A 23,294-nucleotide genomic window follows, 5' to 3' on the forward strand; every position below is an offset into this window, starting at 1 on the left:
CCTGAGCTGAAGGCAGACGCTTAACCATCTGAGCCACTGAGGCGCCCGGATTTCTTGTTTCTTGAGATAATATATCCCCTTATCATTTAAGCCTTTTTTTTTTTAAGATTTATTTTAGAGAGAGAGCGAGTCTGCGTGGGCGAGAGGCAGAGAGAGAGAATCTTCAAGCAGACTCCCCACTGAGCACAGAGCCTAGTCTGCTCCATCCTAGCTCCCATGAGATCATGACCTGAGCCAAAACCAAGAGTCATATGCTTAACTGAGCCACCCAGGCACCACTGTTTAAGCCATTTTAATAGAATTTCTGTACCATGCAACTGATATCATTCTAATTGGTATAGCAAGTGTTGAAGAGTTGTTTTAGCATTGTATTTATACTCAGTGTCTAACCTAGAATCTAACACCAAAAGGTTCTCAAGAAATGTATTCAAATTAATCAATAAATGAAATATTTCACTATTAAACCTAAACACTCATCCTATTTTATTAATAAATATAGGAAAGAAGAATTTTAATTTCTGTTGTTTCGTTCCCAAAAGCACTCAGTAATCCATAATGAAAAGAAGGGGGTGGCCATTCTATTTAATGTCTATAAGATTAAATATTTTCTAGTATAAAGGTGAATGAAAAATCGTCTGTACTTTATGTTTATTATACATTATATATTATAAAAATAATGCTGTTTTTAGAGTGATACTAATGAAGATTACATATTAGTATTTTATCTAAGGATATGCATAGCATTAGATTACATTACTGGTGATAGTAAAGATTGACTTTCCAGCTTTTTCAAGAGGTGCTCAAGAGGTTTTATACACACACACACACACACACACACAAAGTACTCATTTCTAGCTATCTTTTATTTTGTGGTGAAAAATAAAACTTAGTGTGTTACTTTCAAAATTATCTGGGTTAGCCTTATATTAATTTCTGGTAGGTAGCCAATGTAAAGAAATCTCACAGAAAACATAACTATAAAGAATACAGGAGAGTGGGATATACAGGCTTCCAGTTATGAAATGAATGAATCTCGAGGGTAAAAGGTAGGGTGTAGGGAATGCAGTCAGTGGTATTGTAATAAAGTTGTACAGTGACAGATGGTAGCTAGACTTATGATGAATATAGCATAACTTATAGACTTGTCAAATTACTGTGTTGTACACCTGAAACTAATGTAACATTGTGTGTTAACTATACTTCAATTAAAAAACAAGTTTTTACAATTGAAAAATAAAAGAGTAAGGGGCCCCTTGGTGGAGCAGTCGGTTAAGCATTGGACTCTTAGTTTTGGCTCAGGTCATAATCTCAGGGTCATGAGATCGAATCCCACATTGGGCTCGGAGCTCAGCAAGGAGTCTGCTAAAGTTTCTCTCTCCCTCTCCTTCTGCCCCTCCCTGTGATTGCTCTCTCTCTCTCTCTCTCTCTCTCTCACTTTCTCTCAAATAAACAAATAAATCTTTTAAAAAATTAAAGGAATAAGAGCTTTTTAAGACTAAATGTGCAGCTGTCTTGTTCTTGCCTACTGTAGGATGATCAGCAAGTGTTTTCATCAAAGCAATTAGATGAATAAATACTGAAAATTATCAGTAGGGCTACTGTATACATGAAATGCTGAGCAAAGCAGGGAAAAAAAAAAAAAACTCCAAGAAAGAACCCAGGAAAAGTTCTTTTGTTTCTTTTCTTCAAAAGAAGCCTTGTCACACAAAAAAATTGGAAGAACTGATCAGTTTAACGATAGAGGATGTACAAGGCATAAGGAAATATTTTTTTCCGCATTGTATGATTCAGTTCTGTGTTTATTCAGAAGTGTTAAAACAATAAAGGCTAAAACATGCTTTCATACTGTAATTACTAATGATATGTGTTAGGTGCCAATCCCCTGTCAAATTTGGCATCGTCCCTTATATTGGGTAAATGCAGCTTATTTCTTGGATATATTTCGTGTACTTCATATTAGATGTAATATTAATATTCCCTGAAGCACTTGGAAAGAGGTAATTTGTATGATGATTAGAAGAAAACCTGAGCATCAGGAGACAGATTTCTCAAAGGACTTTTGTTGTCTAAGTGTGTTAAGTGTGAATCAGGCATAAGGTTTTAAATGCATGCTTCTTAAAAACTTAGAGAATCATCTGTGAGAGAAACAACAATAAAATTGGCCATCTCTTCCATAAGGAGATTAGAATCTAAACCTGAAGAGTGCAGCATATTAATTGACCTTTTAATAAATTAATTATTTTTAAATCTTAGTGAGCCATCTTGTGTTGGAAATGAAGGAGACAATACCTTTTTTGTTGTTGTTTTTAAAAGTAATTTATTATGTTTTCTTGCATTCTGATAGTCTTCTGTTTCTCCAGTTCAGATAGTAAATACTAAACCAGAATATTAACTGAATTCTCATAAAACACATAGGATGAGGCTTATACTTGTTTTTACTTGTTTTCTGTTGTTTTGTTTAAGAGTTGAGTTTGTAACACTTTGTATGATCTTATGTGATTTCTGATTGCTAAGTTGATATAAATTAAGTAGAAATTGACTTATCATACTGACATTGCCTATGTATCTATACATCATTGCCATTTATTAGTTTCAACAGGAGGTTGGAAATTTCCATTTTAATTGAAATCATTATATTTAATACAGTAATTAAATAATAATTCATATATATCTAAAGTTCTCATCCACTAAAGAAATACTATATAAAATACTAAAATATAAAACTTTCACATATATATGATATGTATGTCCCCCTTTGCTATTTCTTTATTTTTCATTTAGAATAAGAAAGGCTTAGAGATTAAAAAGAATTTATCAAGTTTCTTCTCATTTGATCTCAGATAATGATCTGAAATTCAGTTTTAAAACTGTGTAAAGATCTATCACTCCATATCATATAGATACTAAATGGCAATAAGGGAAGCCTTAATACCAGTAAATTTGACAACTATATATAATGCACATATTTCTTAAAAATACAACTTACAAAAACTGACACAAGATGAAATAGAAAATCAGAATACTTCTATATCTATAATAAAAGTTGAATTAATTACCAAAAAACTTTCCAAAGAACTCCAGGCCTAGATGCTTTCACTGATGAACTGTAGTGGACATTTAAGGAGTAAATAATATCAATTTCACACAAGCTTTTTCAGAAAATAGAGAAGAGAATAATTTCCAACTCATTTTATGAAGTCATTGAAGTCCTAATATCAAAACTTCATGAAGATGTTGCAAATTTAAGACTATACAAAAAGTACAGGGTAGCAATCAAAGACACTTTCTTCTCTTATTAAAATAATAAAATATTACTAAATAGAATCCAGTTTTACTAAAAATGCACTTCCATGTCCTGTGACATTATTTTAAAAATCTCCTGACATTAGTTGGTGAGGAGAAAAAAATGAGAATTTTGATAATTCCATATGAAAGTACAAATTCTTTTTTATCTTAGTTCCTCTGCTGTTATAAATGAGCATTGAACATTCGTAGTTCTCTAATCTTAAGAATAAAGGACAAGAGATATATATACCAATCACCATACAATGTCATTGCTTTTATGTCATAAAGTGTATAAGCAGGTGCTACTTCTCTGGAAGTTAAATTGCTAATCACCTTGATCAGAGAATAACTTCCATCTTGAAATATGTGTGAAAAGCCTTTCTGGCAGGACAGGACCATTTAGTGTAGGTAAGGAGAGCTAAAGGAAGCTGTGTAGAATGCCATTTGTATGGTATGTTAATTGGTATTATAACAGAAGAAAAGTTTATTTCATATTAGTTATTTAATAAATATATTGAGAATCTATATTCTACAAACTGAGGTTTGGGAAGTGGTTAAAAACAATAAAATTATTATGTTGATTAAAACTTCTAAATCTTGTTTGTATGCTATTGTGCATTGTAAATCACCAAGAAGGGAATAAAATATGCCTAAGAACAATATATGACTGTGCAGATTTTCAGTGCACAGAATTCTCCAGCTGAGTTTGTAAATGGTTGCTGAAATCCAGTTGTGCTCTACTTAGCAATCGTGCAGTGCTTTTTTGAAAAGGGAACATCTTTTCTAGTTAGTTCAAACTTGCCTGCTTTGCCTTCCTAGTTTTTCCTAATTGGTTAATCTGGATTTTTTTTCCCACAGTTCTATTGAGATACAGTTGGCATATAACCTTGTATTAGTTTAAAGTGTACAACATGATTTGATACATATATTTCTTGTAAAATGATCACCACAATAAGTTTAGTTAACATTCATCACCTTACATCAGTTTTTTTCTTGTGATGAGATCTTTTAAGATCTATTCTCAGAAACTTTATAATATACAATATGGTATTGTTAACTTTAGTAACCATGCTGTACATTGCATCCCCAGACGTATTTATCTTACAACTGAAAGCTTGTACTTTTTGACCACCTTCCCCTCTTTCCGCCAAATTCAAGTGTAGAGAAGGTAACTACCCTGAAATTTTTCATTTCCTTTCTTTTCTTTGTCCTCTACCCACCCCCCCCACACACATTTTATTGTTCCCAATTTTAGAGGGAAAAAAAATTGCCTTTTATCAGCTTGAAGAAATTCACTTCTACTCTTACTTTGCTGAAATGTTTTATCAGGAAAGAATGTGTTGGATTTAGTTAAATAGTTCTTCTGTGTCTATTGAGATGATTATGTGGTTTTCCTTTCTTATTCCATTCATATAATGAATTATATTAAGTTTTGGATATGAAATCAAAATTGCATTCTACTTAACTTTATTGAAATATAATTTATATACAGTAATATGCACTCACTTTAAGTGGACAGTTCAAAGAGTTTTTCAAATATGTTCCCACATATAACTTGTAATTATAACCCAATCATTTTAGAATATTTCTGTTACCCCAAAAGTTCCTTCATAGCCAGCCCTGGCCTAGTGCCGTATTTGATGTAATTGCTATTACTGCAGATTCATTTCACCTGTCCTAAAAACTTATGTAAAAAGGGGCGCCTGGGTGGCTCAGTTGGTTAAGCGACTGCCTTCGGCTCAGGTCCTGATCCTGGAGTCCCGGGATCGAGTCCCGCTTTGGGCTCCCTGCTCAGCGGGGGGTCTGCTTCTCCCTCTGCCCTCTTCCCTCTCGTGCTCTCTGTCTCTCATTCTCTCTCAAATAAATAAATAAAATCTTTAAAAAAAAAAAACTTATGTAAATGGAATCATGCAATTTATACTCTTTTGTGTCTTGTTTCTTTCACTCACATGTATTGGGATTATTAAATGTTGTTTTGGTTATCTGTAGTTCATTTCTCTTTCTTGCTGAATATCATTTTATTGTATGGATACACCACAATTTATCATTTTGCCTAGTAATAGACATTTGTGTTGTTTTTATGTGTGGAGCAGTAATTATTTAAATGATGTACATTGATGTACAAGTTTTTGTATGGCTATGTATTTTTATTTTTCTTGGGGAAATACCTAGGAGAATATCTGTGTTGCATGTGGTTTTACATCAAGGAAATGTTAAAATTCATAATGAACTATCAAGCTGTTTTTAAAAATGATAACCATTTAATATTTCCACCAGCAATATATGAAAATTTCAATTGTTTCATATCTGCACTAGTTATTGTCAGTTGTTTTAATTCTAGATATTTTATTGAGTATATATAGGAATTTCATTATGATTTTAATTTAGATTTCTTTGATTCTAGGAATGTCGAGCATTTTAACATCTATCTATTGGCCATTTATCCATATTATTTATTTAGTGAATTATCTGTTTAAATGTCACATTTGTCACATTGGGTTGTTTGTCTCATTATTAGTTAAAATGTTCTTTATCAGGCATTTGTATTGCAAATATTTTCTCCCTGTGCGTGGCTTACATTTTCATTATTTTAATTTTGAAGCACATTTTTAAATCAATCCCAGATTATTTTTTCTTATGATTTGTGCTTCGTGTACTATTAGAAATATTGTCCTACCATGGATCAAAAAGAATTCCTTCTGTGTTTCCTTCTATATATTTTATTTGTTATTTCTGGAATTTCCATTTGGGTCTTTTTTTTTTTCTCTACTAAGACTTTCTATTTCTTGGTTGAAATTTTCATTCACTGAATACATGGTCTTTTATTTCACTGAGGATGTGGTAGCCACTTCTAAATTCTTTCTCTTAGTTGGGATTTAATTGATTTTCTTTTCCCTAATATTGTGTTCCACTTCTTGGTTCTTGGTATGTCATGACCTTTTGGACTGTATCTTAGACATTATGAATATTACATTATGTGGATTATTGATTCTGTTATTATCTTCTAGGACTATTGTTTCCTTTCTTTTAGAAGGTATTTTTCTTGTACTTAACCTTTACCGTTTGGTTCTTGGGGAACAAATCTGGTCCTGGTTCAGAAGTCAATTCTCCTTGAATCTATTTTGCCATGTGCATGGTTGAGGGATCAGTCACAGTCATGGTTAGAAAGTTTGAAGACTCCCCTTTCTGTGAAGGCTCACATTTATGATTCCACTACTATCTTTATAATCCCTAGCTTCCTGGCTTCTCTTTTCCTTTCTCCAGGCCAGAAAAACTATGGTCTTTTCCAAGTGTGCCCGCTGCTGCCCATATGTATATCTTAACGACTGTACTTAAAGGCTGCAGGTTGTGGAAACTGTAACCTATCTCTATATAGCTACTCATATTCCATCCTCCAAGAAGTCATACCCTTCCATCCACAATCCTTTTGCTTCTGTCCACACTGCAGAGCAATAAAAGTTTTTTTTTTTCATTATGTCTATGTTAGATCCACCCAACTTTTGCACAGTTAGACAGTCTGACAGAGAATCCACCCATGATGAGGTACTTTCACCCATTGAGACAGAAGTATAATCACTCTCTCTTTTCTCCTTGAATTATACTAGATAACTATACAACAGGGTGAATAGAAGTGGGAGATGTTACTTGTACTAAAGAAGGAAAATTGTGTGGAGGATTTCTTTTTCTGCCACTTTGTCAGATTTCTGATTATACTGATTATCTTGTCCTCAACTGTAACGTTTTCTTCTGTGGGTGTAAATTTTCATCGTTTTATTATGAACCAATCATCATCTTATTTAGAAACTGATAGAATGTGCCTTTATTTTTCTTAAAGTTATCTTGACGTCTGAACAGTCTTATAATCACAAAATTATCTGATGTTATTTAAATCTTTATTATTGTTGATTTTCATGGTGGTTACAGTTCAATTTATTGATTCTTCTGAATTTGGTTTTCATAGTAAGAGCATTTAATTTAAATTAACATTAGCAATTTTCATTTTTCTCTTGCTTTTCACAAAACATGTTTTTAATGATAAAAGACATCTTTATTCTCCCTTTCTCTTCTTTCATTTTCCAGCTGCCATTTTTTTTTCATTTTCCATGTTAAATTGTGTTAATAATTAAAGTTGGACTTTTAATTTTCTTTTCTGGGCACGATTCCATTGTTTTATTTTATGAATACTCATAGTGGTAAATATGGACAAAATATACCGAGAGTCTAAAAATTAAAGTTAGACAAATCCTGTCCATCTTGTGCTCTAATCAAGCATTGAACTCTGACAGTTTGCTTCCTCCTACTAGCAGCCTGCTCTATGTCAGGCATGTTACAAATTTTCTCTCTCCCTTTTCAACTTTGATGACTCTGTGTTTTGACAGATAACACAACTGTGTATTTATGTTTTCAGCAAATTATGTACTCTTCATGGGAGCCACTAAAAAAATGTTGATGTTGGGTCGCAAGATGATAATTTCTACCTAGAGTATAAGCACAATGCAGCTGTTTAAATAGAGTCAAACCATTTGATTCTATATAAACTTGTTCAAAATACTATGGAGTATTCCAAGTGCAGTATTATCCAGTTTGAACTCACCAAAATGCTTTAAATACTACTGTTCGAATATTATAATTGATATTCACTCCTTTATTAATCACAGCTGAAATAATTTAAATTTAGTTGAAGGTTCATAAAATTATGCGCTGTGATATTTGTAACTCGGAAATCAGTACAGGCCTCCAGTGGGGCAGTGAAATACCTAATACCTGTGTACTGGATACAGGGGAGATTAATAACCTGATCTGAATTTGAAATCATTGTAAAGATATGGAGCATTTTTACAGGTAGTAAGCAGATGATTTGAGTGACAAATCGTATATAAAATACAACTTTTTAAAAATATTTAGTAAAGATCATTTACTGCAGTCTTAGTAACAAGATTCTTCAGTTATATCCAATGTGCTGAAATATAATCACCAGCCTCAATTTTTTTCTTTTTAATAGACTTTATTTTGTAATAGGCTTTTTTGTCATTCTTGATGTTGCACATTCTATGAGTTTTAACAAATGTATAATGACATGTAGCTACCATAATAGCATACAGAATAGTTTCTCTGTCCTAAAAATCCTATGTGCCCTGCCTGTTTACCCTTCCTTTTCTCCCCTGGTAACCACTGATTTTTACTCTCTTCACAGTTTTGCCTTTTCCAGAATGGCATATGCTTGGAATCATACAGTATATAGCCTTTCAGGTTGGCTTCTTTCACTCAGTAAGATGCATTTAATATTCTTCCATCTCTTTTAATGGCCCCAAAACTCATTCTTTAGCACTGAATAATATCCATTTTCTGGACATAACACAATTTACTTACCCATTCACCTATTGATGGACATCCAGTTTATCCAGGTTTTGGATAAAAGCTAAGTAATAAAGCTGCTGTAAACATCCTTGTGCAGGTTTTTGTATGAACATAAATTTTTAATTCCTTTGGGTAAATATCAGGGAGCATAATTACAGGATTGCATGGAAAGGCTATGTCGAGTTTTATAAGAAATAGCCAAACTGTCTTCCAAAGTGGCTGTACATTTTTGCATTCCCATCACAAATGAATGAGAGTTTCTGTTACTCCACATCTACGTCAGCATTTGGTATTGTCAGTGTTCTGGATTTTGGCCATTCTAATAAGCATGTAGTGATATGTCCTTGTTGTTTTAATTTGCATTTCCCTAATGGCATATGATGTGAAGCATCTTTTCATATGCTTATTTGCCATCTCTGTATCTCCGTTGGTGAAGTGTCTATTAAGGTCTTTGTCTCATTTTATAATCAATTATTTTGTTTTCTTATTGTTGAGTTTTAAGAGTTCTTTGTATATTTTGAATAATAGTCCTTTATTAGATGAGTCTTTGCAAATACTTGCTCCCAGTGTGTAGTTTGTTTTTTCATATTCTTGACAGTGTCTTTCACAGATTATAAAATTTTAATTTTATTGATAACCTCAATTTTAAGTAAAAGCATAAGGAAGGTTCAAATGCAACAGTTCAATACAATTTAATATATTTTTACTTTATTTCTATGTGTTATTTAAGAGTATTATTGCTAGAAGTGAATCCTCAATTCCCTGAACACTATTTTTAGTCCTATCACAAAATTAACTGGTTCTTTTTGTACTTTTTGGAAAAAAGGTAAAAAAGCATAAAATTAGCTGATATCACATATTTATCTTTTAAAAATCAATTTATTGGTATAGTTTGCATTTAATAAAATGTACCTATTTTAACTGTACAGCCCAATCAATGTTGATATATATAAACACACACACACACACACACACAGACTTTAACCATTGTCATATCAATATTTAGGTAATTTCCACCATCCCCAAAAGCTTCAACTTGTCCCTTTAACACTCTCTCTCTCTCTGACCTCCTTTCTCTACTCTCTTCTGCAGTAGACAACCATTTATCTAATTTTTGTCAGTATAGATTAGTTTTACCTATTTATAGTCACATATACAAAATCCTAACACTGTGATCTTTGGCTACGTCTGCTTAGCACATTTTGAAGACTCATTCATGTTTTTGCATGCACTAAATATTTGCTCCTTTTAATTATTGAGTAGTTTAAATATACAACAATTTAACTTTCCATATTTCTTTTCTGTTTCATATAGCTTTTTTCCCCTCAACTTCCTAATTTCTCCTTGGTATCTCAAAGTGAACATGTTTTAAACTTGATTTCTAATATTTCAAAAATTTAAAAAATTTGTATCCAGTTTTTCATGCCAAAATATTTGAATTTATTCTTGACTCTTCTAGCTCTTTTACTCTTCCCAATAAATGACCAAGTGTGTAGACTCCTAATCATGTGTGCCATTTCTCCATACCCACTGATGCAATTCTAATTTTAACTACCAGTATTTCTTGCCTAAGATTTTGTAACTTTTGCGTAACTGATCTCAAAAATAGTCTTGGGGCCTCCAATCAATTCTTTCCCCATTTACTGGTGTGTGTTTTTAAACAGAAAATCCTTTCTTGCTTACAATCTTCAATTGCTTCTTTCAATTACAGAGGAAAGTGAGTATCATAAATAAGGCATACATTTATCTCAGTAGGCTAGTGGACTCTAATCCTTCTTCTCTAAACTTTAGCTCCAGTATTTTAATTCAGTACCTTCCTGCCTCAGGGCCTTTGGACAAGTTCCCTACCCTATTAATATGCATAATTCCTACTCACATTTCAAATTTCACCTAAAAATTACTTCATCAGGGAGACCTTTCTTGAGTTCACTGGTTACATGAACCTCTCTTTAATTAAAGTTCACATATCATCATGAATCCTACTTTTCTCCATACTGCTTTTTGACCATTATTCAATTATTAATGCATTTGCTTAATGTCAGTATCTTTATATAAAGTCCCTTTACCTGTAAGGGAAGATGCCATGTTTACTTCACTCATTGTTGTACTCATAGCACTTAATAAAGTATTCCGGTATTTTAAGTTCTTAACATTTGTTGAATTAACTGTAATGGAAATGAGTCTTTGAAATTAGGTGTATCAGTGATCTGGACTGAGAGATCAGAGGAAAAGAGAAAGAAGGCAAGACCTAGGGAGATGCGCAGAGAAATACAGAGAGACTAAAACTTGTAGAGCTGGAGAATAAAATGTTCTTCTGCCTTAAACATTTTTTTTTATTCATTTGTTAGTGTGATCAGAAGAGGAGATGCTCCAAAGCAGCTATAGCAAAGCACCCCAAAAACCCTTATCCTAATAAAGGCAAATACTTTTTATATGATATTTAAAGACTGATGATGTCAGATTTAAATTAGAAAATTATGAAATAATAATTCATGTCCTAAATACAATATAGACTTTATCCTAATTTGAACAGTAAAATTAGAGGAGACCAGTACACGGGCTATTTTTGAACTGTATCTCTGATAAGCAGTGTTACCTTGAGAAGCATCTAAGTTTTTACTGTGGTACTTATGAGCTATGTAATGTAGGAAAGTATTTAAACCTCTCCCTGCCTCAGTTTCCTGATTTACTTAAGATAACATTTATTTCATAGCACTGTTATAAGGATTAGATGAGGTAATATGTCATCATTAAGCCTACACCAAAGGGATTTTTGCATACATGCTTGGGAACACAAGGCTATTAATACTGCTACTGTGTTATTGTAGATGTTCTTATTTCATCACCATTACCATGATCACTAGAAGAACATTTGGCTGAGGGTAAGGAAACTGTGTCCTTTCTTAATAATGGAAAGAAGAATCTTTGGGCAGATGCATTAACTTCAAATCCAATGCTATTTTCTCAAAAAATGAGAGAGTGGTATTCACCTTGTCAAGAGGAAAGGGTTCTTGTGAGGCCCAAGTGAGTAAAGGAATGTGAAGGCGATTTGAACACTGTAAATTCCTATCATTAAAATTAGGCCATAACTTGGAAGCACTGATTTGAAGCATAGTTCTATTGAGGACAAGTTTATACACTTAATTCCTTTACGGAAAAGTTTTGTTCAGTGGCTTAGAAGGATGTTCCTTACTGGAGACCAGCCAGTGTTCATACGTTCTGTCTGGATTATAGAATAGTGGTGATCATTTAAACATGCACTGTTTGATCCACCAATGTACAGCCATTTTGAGCACAAACAGTACTCTAACTAGAGGTCTGAAAGTATTCAGTCTCCCTGGCTTTAATGTGCTAATTTGATCACCTACATTATTTTATGTAAATTTTCTTGTGTCATCGTATCTGCTCATTTAGAAGTGTTTGCCATTCCAACTTTGGGAGTACCTACTACGTGGTTACCTTCCTGACTGATACCTTTGAAAATGTGTCAACAGTTATTGTGTTTTACGTTCTAATGTACTGCTCAACATAGTATAACATTAGGTTCCCTGAACATAGACTTTTTTCTTGTAGAAAAGAAGAACCGAATTTGGTTTAGTTAAGACCTTTGCAGAATTTAGTCAGTTTCACACAAATTCTCTACTTATTCATGAGAGACAATATAATGTGGTAGAAAAACCTACACTTGAATACTAGCTCTGTCAATAATTTTGAGACTTTGAAGAAGTTATCTATGTTTCTTAAGCTTCTTACCCTTCTTCTGTAGTATGTAGATACTAATAGCCACCTTACACATGGATATTGTGGAAATAAATGAGGTAATATGAGACACTCAAGCAGTGCTGCACAGGAGCTAAGACTACTTAGAGAATAAGAGAATGAGTTCCCATTTCATTTGGGCTCCAAATTACATGCTACAGAAGAGAATGGTGCCCCCCCCCCCCCAGCCTCCCACCCTCATTTATTTACAGAGCAGTTAAATACAAGGACAATTTGCTGTTTAGTTCTGGGAATAAGGGAGTTTCATATCACTTTATTGGGCACAACTGAATCCGCAGTGTGGGCAGAGGCAAGGTTAACAGTCATGCATACAAGTTACCTGAATGTAAGCCAGACAGTTGTACTGCTTGATATATGTAAATTAATGTTCATATAGAGGTTATTAGTAGGCATGTGGGGTCTTAGAGTTTGAGTCTACAATTTAAAAGTTATTGGCAACTTACTGCCTCTAAAGGGGAAGGGTCTAATCATTTTAGAGCAGTACCCCGTTGTGGCAAGACCCATCTTCTCATTGTAGTTATGTAGATATTAGGAAATTCCTGCCACTCTGTAGATTGGCACATGTCCAGACCAGGGCTATAGCTCTTGGTGGATATATTTAAAACTTCATCTGTAGTGATGATTTTACCTCCTGTCCCAGAAGGCCTTTGGGCATAAGGGTATCAGTATCTACACTGTTTATTCATAAAGCACTTAGAATGTACCAAGGACTGTGCTAAGTATGTTTCATAAATTTTATGATTTTTAAAACTTATGAGAAATTATTATATATTTTTACTGAAGTATAAGCTGATGCTTAGAGAAGTTCAATAATATGACTAAAATTCATATGGTGAAAAATGATGGAGCCAAAATTTGAACTCAAGCAACCTTGCATGAGATCTGTTTCTCTTGTGAATGGCTAGTGGGGAAGGACTCAAGAGGTATTGAAAGGAAATTCTCCATAAGAGAGAACAGAAGGGGGCTGTGATCAACATCAGGACATGGCTGTTTCTGGACACATAGGTAGCAATTTAAATAAATTATGGAACATTGATACATAATAGAATAACATACCAACTCTATATACATGTGTGTGGATCAATATATAAACTATGATTTCAAGAAAAAAATATTCAGTTTCATGTTAAAATTTCTATAAGGCAATATTTATGTAGCATAGATATTTGGAAATCCATAGATGACATTGATGTGGTTACCTGGGTAGAGCAGTGCTGAGTAGATAATAGTGATGGGGTAGGGGGCACCGACTGTTCTCAGATTCTTTTTCATACTTAAAATAGGTGAGCAAAGAACACTATTCTTAAGATTGAGAGAGCACATTAAACCTTATCTCAAAGTAGTCTACATTTTTTTCAAAAAACTTTGTGTTTTATGTACCAAAGAAGATTAGTAATATATGTAGGGGCAGTATTGATTTATTCATACTGCTATCCCCTTAGTATTCTAGATAATCTCCTGGTTTATTCTATCTTTGTCAGCAGAAAGTATGATTAGCATTTAGTCAGGGTATTATTTTTCATCTGGAAATTGAAAATGTGAATTCTTTAAAAAGGGAAAGGACAGAGCGTTCACCTATTTTACTCAAGCAATTTACACTTTCGAAATGGTGAAGAGGCCAGATTGATAACACTGAACTGGTACATCAAAATAATTAAGCTTTAATCTCCTATTCAAAGACTTCAGTTTAGGGGTCACAAGGAATCAAGAAAACTTTTTTTCTTTTTAATCAGTCTTGGATGATTAGTGACTTTGTTTGTGGAATGATCATTTTCCAAGTACAGCAATGCAGTGTTAGAGTAAAATAGGGGGAAAAGATTAAGGAGTTTAATTTACTTGGCATGTTATAACTATGTTTATTAAAACACTAAGAATTACAGCAAAACTTTATCATTTGTTAATATTACTTTTGCCTCAATGGGGGTTATATTGAGAAAGCAATATTCTAGACATAAAGGCCACTGCCAAACTGTATTTTTTTTTAATTTCATACTTTCTTATAAAATAACCCCCCCGGGTACTTAAAATGAAATATATTTCTTTGTTGGAATGTAATTCCTCCCCCTCCCTCAATAAGCTTTCCACCTCTGGTTATTATTGCAATGTTGTTCAAAACAAAGACAGGTTCAGAATACTGATATATGAATCAGCATGCCTTATGCCATAAGAAATAGGATAAAGAGGGCTGTGTATTGTTTCTCAGTAAGTGTTTAGTTTGTATAATGTGACACTTGGGATCCTCCTTCTGATTTTATCATGAAATTAATTGAATTCAAAAAGTATATGCAGGAACTGTATTAAATTGTAGAAAATCCATATTAAAAAAACATAAAAAAAAAACAAAATAAAACATTCTCCAAAATAGAATTGAAGCTTTTGTAAAAGAGGTCAATAATTTCAGCTTAGTAGGTCTTATAACTTTTGCCTCTTTTAGTAGTCAGAGCTGTCTTTGTCAGAATCAATAGGTAATCCTTGGTTTCTAAGCATGAAAGTTGACAGAAAGTTGATTTTGATAGGGTTGAGATATACAAGGAAAATATAGGCAGGTTTCTAAGCATTTGTCATGACAGTGGTATGTTATTTAATAATACTTTGTGATGCAAACCATCTTTTCCATGAGAAAAGTGGTATTATATTTAGAAGGGACAAGAACATATTTATCGGGGCCAGAATAATATTTGGTAGGGTTTCCTGAGAGTTTAGAGAAAAAAAGTATACTAAAAAAGTTGGACCAAGATGTATGCTATATTTTCAAACAGGAGTTTGTCTTACCAGCCTGCTCTTGAGATCTATACCCTGTATGGTAGAATTCATTTTTTTTTTCCTGTATTGAGAATTTTATGTCATGTACAAAGTCTATGGGACACACATCTTTTAGTGGATTAATTACTTTATTAGAACTTTTAGCATTCCCCAAGTACCCTCATAGATGACTTTACAGACTGCAAAGAATGATGCAAGATAAGCTGACAAAAAATAAGATTAGGATATGGGTGTATAAAGAATGTTGCTCAAATTGTCTGTTTGCTTTATATACAAGATTCATAAATAATTATGATTTGAGATCTAACACATCCAGAAATCAACTTTGAATAAACTGAAAAAAATGGCTTCTTCATCTTCATATATTCTGAAGGCATCAGAAGGATTATATAAATATTACTAAATTCACATCATTAAATTAGATTTATTTAATATATACCATCTGTCATCTTAATACAATTCCTATAAACACTACATAGTTTATTTTTATTAAAAGAGATGTATATGTATGTATATATATTATATATATATACTTAAAAAATTCAGTCATGACAGATGAAGCAAGTGTACAGCTCACCCTATAATACTTTCTCAGGAATAACCATTTCCCTTTTTAATTCTCTTGATTAATATCTCTAAATAATATAGTTATATTACTGTCTCTCTAGATCAAATAAACACCTATTGACTCATTATTATTATTATGCTATTTCCACAGTAGTTTTCTTGCTCTCTAATTCTATTATTGACAATGTTTAAAAATTTAAGTAGTGTATTTCAAAATTTCCCTGTTAATTTTTAATTTTTACTTATGCATGTTAAATTTACATATGGTAAAATTCATCTTTTTGGTATACAATTCTTCTATGAGTTTTGACAAATGCATGGAGTTGTATAACTACTAAAATGAACAATTTATGGGGCAGTTCCATCATCCAGAATATTCTCCAGTGGTGCCCTTTTGTAATCAGCCTTTTCCCCATCCCTAAAACCTGGCATCTATCATCTTTTCTTATTCTCTATAGTTTTGCCTTTTCCAGGATGGCATGCAAATGGAATCATGAAGTACAAAGCCTTTGAAGACTGGCTTCTTTCCCTTACTATAATGCACTTGAAGTATGTACATACTGTTGTTTCTATCAATCTGTTCCCATTTATTGCTGAGTGATACTGCATTGTATGGCTTCACCACAGTCTTTTTATCCTTTTACTAGCTGAAGGGCATTTAGGTGGTTTTCAGTTTTTGCAGTATATGAATAAAACTACTATAAACATCCATGTACAGGATTTTTATGAACATAAGTTTTATTTCTCCTGGATGAATACCTACGTGGGGGATTATTGAGTCATATGGTACGTGTATGTTCAGTTTTATTAAAAAATGTTAAACTCTTGGCTGCACCATTTTTGCATTGCTAGCAGCAATGTATGAAATTTATGGTTGCTCTGCAAACTCTCCAGCACATGTGGCTTTATCAGGTTGCTGTTTGTCAGTCGGATAGAGGTTATTTGCCAATCTGTATCTCTTTATGGTGTTAATTTATACTGTACCTAATGACTAGTAATATGGAACAACTTTTCATGTACTTATTTGCCACTCATATATTTTCTTTGGTGAAGTGTCTTTTCAAACATTTTCTTCAGTTTTTTCATTGGGTTTTCTTAGTTTTGAGTTTCTCTATATTCTATGGATCCAGGTTCCTTGTGAGACCTCACCCATGCCAATATCTTTTCATAGTCTATAGTTTGTCTTTTAAATCTTTCAAAACGTCATTCATAGAAAAAAAAAAGTTTTTATTTTGATTAAGTCTAATCTCAGTACATTCTTTGGAGATCATGCTTTTAATGTTATAACTAAGAGCCCTTAGCCTATTCCAAGGGTCTCCAAAATGATCTATATTTTCCTTTAGAAGTTTTAGAGTTTTACATTTTGCATTTAGGTTTATGTTCTGTTTGAGTTAATTATTATATGAGATGGGAGGTTTGCTCAAAGCTTCTTTATTTTTTCTTGCATGTGGATATGCAAATGTTCCAGCAGCTTTTGTTAAAAGGTTTTTTTCTTCATTGACTTGCCTTTGCATATTTGACAAAAATCAGTTGATTATGGTTATGTGTCTCTATTTGTGGATATTTATTTTGCCCCATTTTTTTATCTGTCTGTCCTTTCACTAATGCCACACTTGATTATTATAGCTTTGTATCAAATAGAATGAGACTTCCAACTTTGCCCTTCTCTTCAAAACTGTTTTTGTTATTCCTTTTTCTTTTCATACGAAATTTAGAATCATTTTGTCAGATTACAATAATCATATTGTGGTTTTAGTTTGGATTATATTAGACCTATAGATCAATTTGGAAAAAAAATAAAGATCTTAAGAATCATCTGATAAATGAACATGGTATATGTCTCATTTAGTTCTCTTAGTTTTTTATTGATGTCTTCTAGTGGTCAGTGTACAGTGCCTGTACATATTTTGCTAAATTTATACCTATTTTGTTATTTTCCAGTGCCATTATAAATGTCACTATTATAATTTTGACTACCTGTTTATTACTAGTATGTAGAAATACAGTTGATATTTGTATATTGACTTTGTACCCAGTGATATTGCCGTATCACTTATTAGTACCAAGAACTTTCATCGTATAGTCTAAAGGATTTACAGCATAAGCAATCATGTTATCTGAGAATAGAGACACTTAAAAAAATTCCTGAGAAAAGTGTATTGACAAAGAAACTACAAGTCCACACTAAAAGCCAAGACTACAAGTGTATATTTATTTCAGGGCTGCAAAATTGCATAGGCAAAGCATACAGGAGAACAGTAGCGGGGCATGCCACCCAGTATTTACTTCAGATACTGTCATACAGGATAAGGGAAAAGCAATACTATATAGGGTAAGTTGTGGAGTATTATGGGGGAAGTTCTTAGGAAGCAAAATGAGAGTCTGATCCACATCTTCTCCACAGTCAGAATAGAGGAAAAGCAAAATGTCTACCCTAGAGGCTTTTATTGGGTTCTGGTCTGCACTTGCTGTTTTTCCCATTTATGTATTCTGTTGTGAATGATAATCTAGAGGGGAGAAACTTCTTAACATCACTTTGAATAATATGTTGGTAAACTCAGTAATTGGAAAAACTATAGCTAAGTCCCGGTTTCCTCCTCCTCATACCCATTGTTTTCCTTAAAATTTCTGTTTTTTTAAATCTTCTTTTAGAATACCACCGCCACCAAAACAGACAAAGAAAAATCCATTCACTTTTAGCCTCACCTGTCTATTGCTGTATTTTGTTTTGATCTATAAATGCCTGCTCTACTAACCCTCTGAGGAAAGGTGACTAAATTCACACACATATCAGAGGCAGTCTGGTCAGTAGTATGTAAAATGCTAATTTACATTTACAGAAAACATTCCTGATCTAGTCTTTTTCTGAACCACATTAGAATCTGTGTCACATTTACATGTTTTAGACTTTATGAATATGTTATTTGCAAATGTTTGAGCAATAAAATAATACAATTGTAAAACACCTGTCAGGATGCTCAAAGCACTATGTATATATAATAATTACAACAGCATAAAAATATAATAAGCAATCACCCACCAAGATGAATTTAGGAGGAAAAAGTTTAGAACAGTGTTACATAAATGTAAAGAGGATTAATTGTAAATTCAAAAAAGGACTGCAAACATGATTAAATGCAAAGACAAACACAAATCAAGCTGAACACATTTGTCTTTGGGAAAGGAATTATAAAAATGTTTGGCAGTAAAATGAAACTGCTTATAAGTCATTTCAAAATAATGATACACCCTGGATAATTTTATTGGTTTTATAACTTTAAAGCTGTGACCCAGTGCCTCGTATGTGCTTTCTTGTAAAGTTATAATCTAATTATGAAGTGACCAAATATTAAAGAGCTGCTGTGAATCTGCTGCCGCCTCCAAATGTTACCTCTGATGTTTAAAACTCTTCTAATGGAAATTGCATGCACTATCAATAGAAAAAGATTAAATACTGTGGTGCAGTGAAGTGAAACAGAGATTGGTTTTTCTCCCTGTTGAGGTTGTAATTGGATTATTGTGAACTCAATATTTGTTCCAAAAGAAAATTATTTCTTTCTTTATATATACATTACAATAATTGAATAGACAGGGTTATTCCTGGAAGTTAAGGGGTGTTTTGAAACCATTAGAAGTACTTGCATATTGTATCTTTCCTTCTATCCTAAATCCCCCTCTACCTCAATCCCAACTCTGTTGTTATTTTACAAAAAGATTGTGCAGGTTTCTCAACTCCAGAAACTTATTAGAATGGTTTCTTGTACCCCTGGGTCTAGGTTCTTTCATATCTGTGTGTGTGTCTGTCTGTCTCTCTGACCGTCTGTCTGTGTCGGTGTGTGTCTGTGTGGCGCTTGAGTAACTGATAAAGGAGGAGGGGAAATCCAAGATATGGTTAGCTTACCTAGTTCATTTCAATAATTCACAGCCCTTAGGAAGCTATTGATGGTTCTTTATTGTCTCTGTCCCCCTCACTTTTCTACTTTCTAACATCCCTTTCCAGAATACCACACTTTAGTAGTCCACTCAGGTGATTCTTTGGTTTTCCCCTGGGAAATACCTGTGCATGCTATAAAATGACACCATCATTCTGTATTTTCCTTTGTATCTCTACAACTCTTATTCCTTAAGCGCGTATATTAGTTTTTAAAAGTGAAAATTCTGACTAAGCTAACTCATGCTGATATACGAATGTGAAAAGTGACTATATTCTCATCTTCAGGAATAGTAATCTAATAAAAGTCTGCTTACATATTCAAATAAATATATATTAGATGATAAAATTTTAGATAAGATGGGTATGATAGGTGAATTATGCCTTCCAAGATGATTCCATATCTTGTTCCCCTGATCCCCAGACTGTGAATATGTTATTTATCATGTCAAAAGGAATTTTGTATATGTAATTAAATTAACCAATTAGGTGAATTTAAAACAGAGAGATTACCCTGGATTATCCAGCAGCAGGGGCCCAATATAATCACACGATCCCTTAAGAGCAAAAGGCAAGGTAGAAAGGGAATTCAGAAAAATTCAAAGCATAAAAAAGATGCAATTGTCCTTTGTTTGCTTGAATTTGAAGGAATTGATGTGTCAGAAAAGAAGGATCTCAGTTCCACACCCTCAAGAGACTGAAATCTGTCAACAATCAGTGACCTTGGAAGAAGGTAATAAAGGGCCCCAGATGAGAATTGTAGCCCTGGTAGATAACCTAATACCTTATAACAACTGCGTCATTCATCCATTTAAAAATAGTGCGCATCAAAAATTAACCACTTAGGAAAAAAATCAGATAAATCTCTTACCCTGAAAACTTTCTAGAGGAATGGAAGAGATAAAGTACACGTTGAATTATATGGAATGGTTGAAAGATAATATTTTTTTCATAAAACAGGTATGGATAAATGGCTCTGAGACTTCAGAAAAGTGAATTGTTACTTAAAGTTGGGATATGTTGAAAGGCTCCTTGGAATAATCGGCATCTAGGCTGAGTGGACTCAAATTGTACCACTTTATTTTGACAAACAATTCAAAGTGTTAATTTCTACATCATTTGCTCATCCAAGATTAGCTTTAGACTTGACAATTATTTAGTGATTATGTTTATTTTTTTATTTTTTGCATATATCAGGCTTCTTCTTATGTCCTAAATTAAGATTCCAATGCTATTGTCCTTATTAATCTGTACATATGTTTAAAATAATATAAAAAGTAGTAAAGTTTTGGGGGAAAGTACTGAGGTACATGTGTCTGTATAGTATCGTTAGCATTTAGTTGATAAAACAAAAGATTTCAATATATTAGCATCCCAGTATATTTTGAACTAAAAGATATTAATGATAAAGAAAAAGTGACATCATTAACTAAATAATATTATTAAAATTAAAACTGGTTCATTTTATATGAACTGAATAAGAAAGATCATTCATGGTGTATCCCTAAGATTTTTTATGGATAAATCTTTTCTCCAAGGGAGATAGTGCAATATAAATTATTATTTAATAACTGGGATTTTCCTGGGTACAATAGTGCTGGACTAAAAAGGCACACAGAAGAAGACACATTAACAAATTCATGATTTCTATCTCTCCCCTTTTTTTTTATAGAGCAATTTTGCACAACACCTCAGGTCTGACAACAAGCACAGCTAGGTGAATCTCCTGGATGGCCCCCCCATATTTACTCCCACTTTACCTTCTGAGCAAGGTAAGTGTAGATACCTTTGTTTATCTTTTCTCAGTTTGTCCCTCATGTTTTCATAGGCCTAATTTCATATTTTGTTTTTTCCAGCATTATCCTGGCCAATGTGTTCATTCAATTATTATGTATAATGATACATCTAAATGGTGAATATTTATTTATGCCAGCTCATGCTAGCTAATCTATTTATCTTACAGCATACTCATATATTTTTTCAGAACTTTGTCACTTTTCTACTTAGTTGGAAAGACTTATGAACAAAATCTGAAGACCGATTTTTATGGAACGGAGGCTTTTCATACTACCCATCTCCCTGGCTGTGTATTTTCAAATTTTATGCCTCATCTGCTAAAATCTGTCTCAGCACAAACCCAGACTGTGCAGCTGTGTAAATCATGTGTGTCTGTGACCAGGTGTGCCAAGGATGACTGTGGAGATACCACTGTTAAGTAAGCCTCCCGCTAAAAGAAGAGACACAGGTAACATTGACTTTCAGTTGTTGACATGCTGGCTGGCTTGGGAGCCAGGTAGTTGAAGATTGTTCCAGAATGTTTTCATTTAAAGCATGATGGCTGACAGTGTGTTGTAAGCTTTAGGAACAGCAGGAGCACCTTCCCTATGCTAATAAATACTAGGAAGCATTGTCCTTTGCCGACTTCAGGAATCCTTAACATGTAGGCAGTCTACTCCGCTAAGATTTTTCTGTTTTTCTTCGGCTAATGCAGAAAAAAAATTTAATCCAAGTCATAGTTTTTGTCTAACAAACATCGATTACTCCACATAATAGGGATATATATTTATTGTGTGTTTGCTTATTTATTTGCTTATTTATTTAATGTAGAGCTCCCCAGAGGCCATCAGTCATTATGAAGTTGTTGGTTTTTGTTTTTTGTTTTTAATTTAATTTTATGACATGACTTGAGAAATGGCTACCTTGGTTATGCTTGTGATGGCTACACTGAAATGAAGTGACACTGCCTTACTGCCTTGAGTTGAGAGGCAATCACTGCCTTTTATTGTAAAAGAGTCATTTATGTTAGTGTCCTCTCTCAATTAAGATCTAATATGAAAAGTAGTGTTAAGGGAATATTTTAAATCATTGTCATAGATCAGTACATATCATTCCATCAGTTTGATGTTTAGACACATATTACATATTTGCCTTTCAAAAGAGTTGAGAAGTAATAATGTCTTTTGTTTTCTGGGTGTTTCTAGCCTATGATAATAGCACCCTACCTCATATGTCTTTTGCAATGTTGTGTACTCTGAAGTCCTCAGAAGTTAAAGAGAAATAATGCTTTTCATAAGCAGCTAATCCTTATTCAAAGGTAACAAACTGACATCAGCAAATGGTAAAGTGTTCAGCCAGTTGAATAGGGGAAGAAATTAAAAATATTTTGTATTGGCAATACAAGCTAAGAAATAAATTAGAAAATTTAAAGTTATGATTGCTTGGATTCTGATCTTACTCAGAAAATCACTGAATTGTTGTGTGACTTTTAGCAACTTCTAAGCAGGAATAATACCTCCCACTTCCACTCCATATCAGAGACCAGCTATTCTGTGCATTAACGTGATAATTTCTACCAACACATTTGGTGTATGTAAAATGGGCAAGATAGTGCTATTGTTTGTCATGAAATTGTGATTTTTTTTTAAGTTTAAATGTATTCAATTTCTTTTAAATCTGTCCTTTCTCATCTTTCTTAAGTTAGTTGCTTGTTGTCTCCTTAACTCCATGGTAGCCTACATTCTTCTGCCCGTCAACTGTATTTCTGCTTGTCTACCCAACATCTCTTGTTGAAATAGTCCTCACACTGTAGACATCAAAGTGTTGCATCTGG

The 23,294-nt window shown here is 33.1% G+C and overlaps 1 long non-coding RNA gene across 1 annotated transcript in view; it reads left to right on the forward strand.

The window, feature by feature from the left end:
- Positions 1 to 21,965, forward strand: part of LOC123861490 (uncharacterized) — an 84,379-nt gene extending 62,414 nt beyond the window's left edge. The window contains exons 3-5 of the long non-coding RNA XR_008508084.2: positions 20,333 to 20,417; positions 21,357 to 21,456; positions 21,669 to 21,965. This is a non-coding gene — a long non-coding RNA (uncharacterized LOC123861490). The remainder of the gene's footprint in view (positions 1 to 20,332; positions 20,418 to 21,356; positions 21,457 to 21,668) is intronic.
- The last annotated feature ends 1,329 nt before the right edge of the window (positions 21,966 to 23,294 follow it).

Source organism: Mirounga angustirostris, unplaced genomic scaffold (genome assembly GCF_029215605.1).
Source record: "Mirounga angustirostris isolate CCGP_5_RB_7025 unplaced genomic scaffold, mMirAng1.0.hap1 SCAF_9, whole genome shotgun sequence".
Lineage (NCBI taxonomy): Eukaryota > Metazoa > Chordata > Mammalia > Carnivora > Phocidae > Mirounga > Mirounga angustirostris.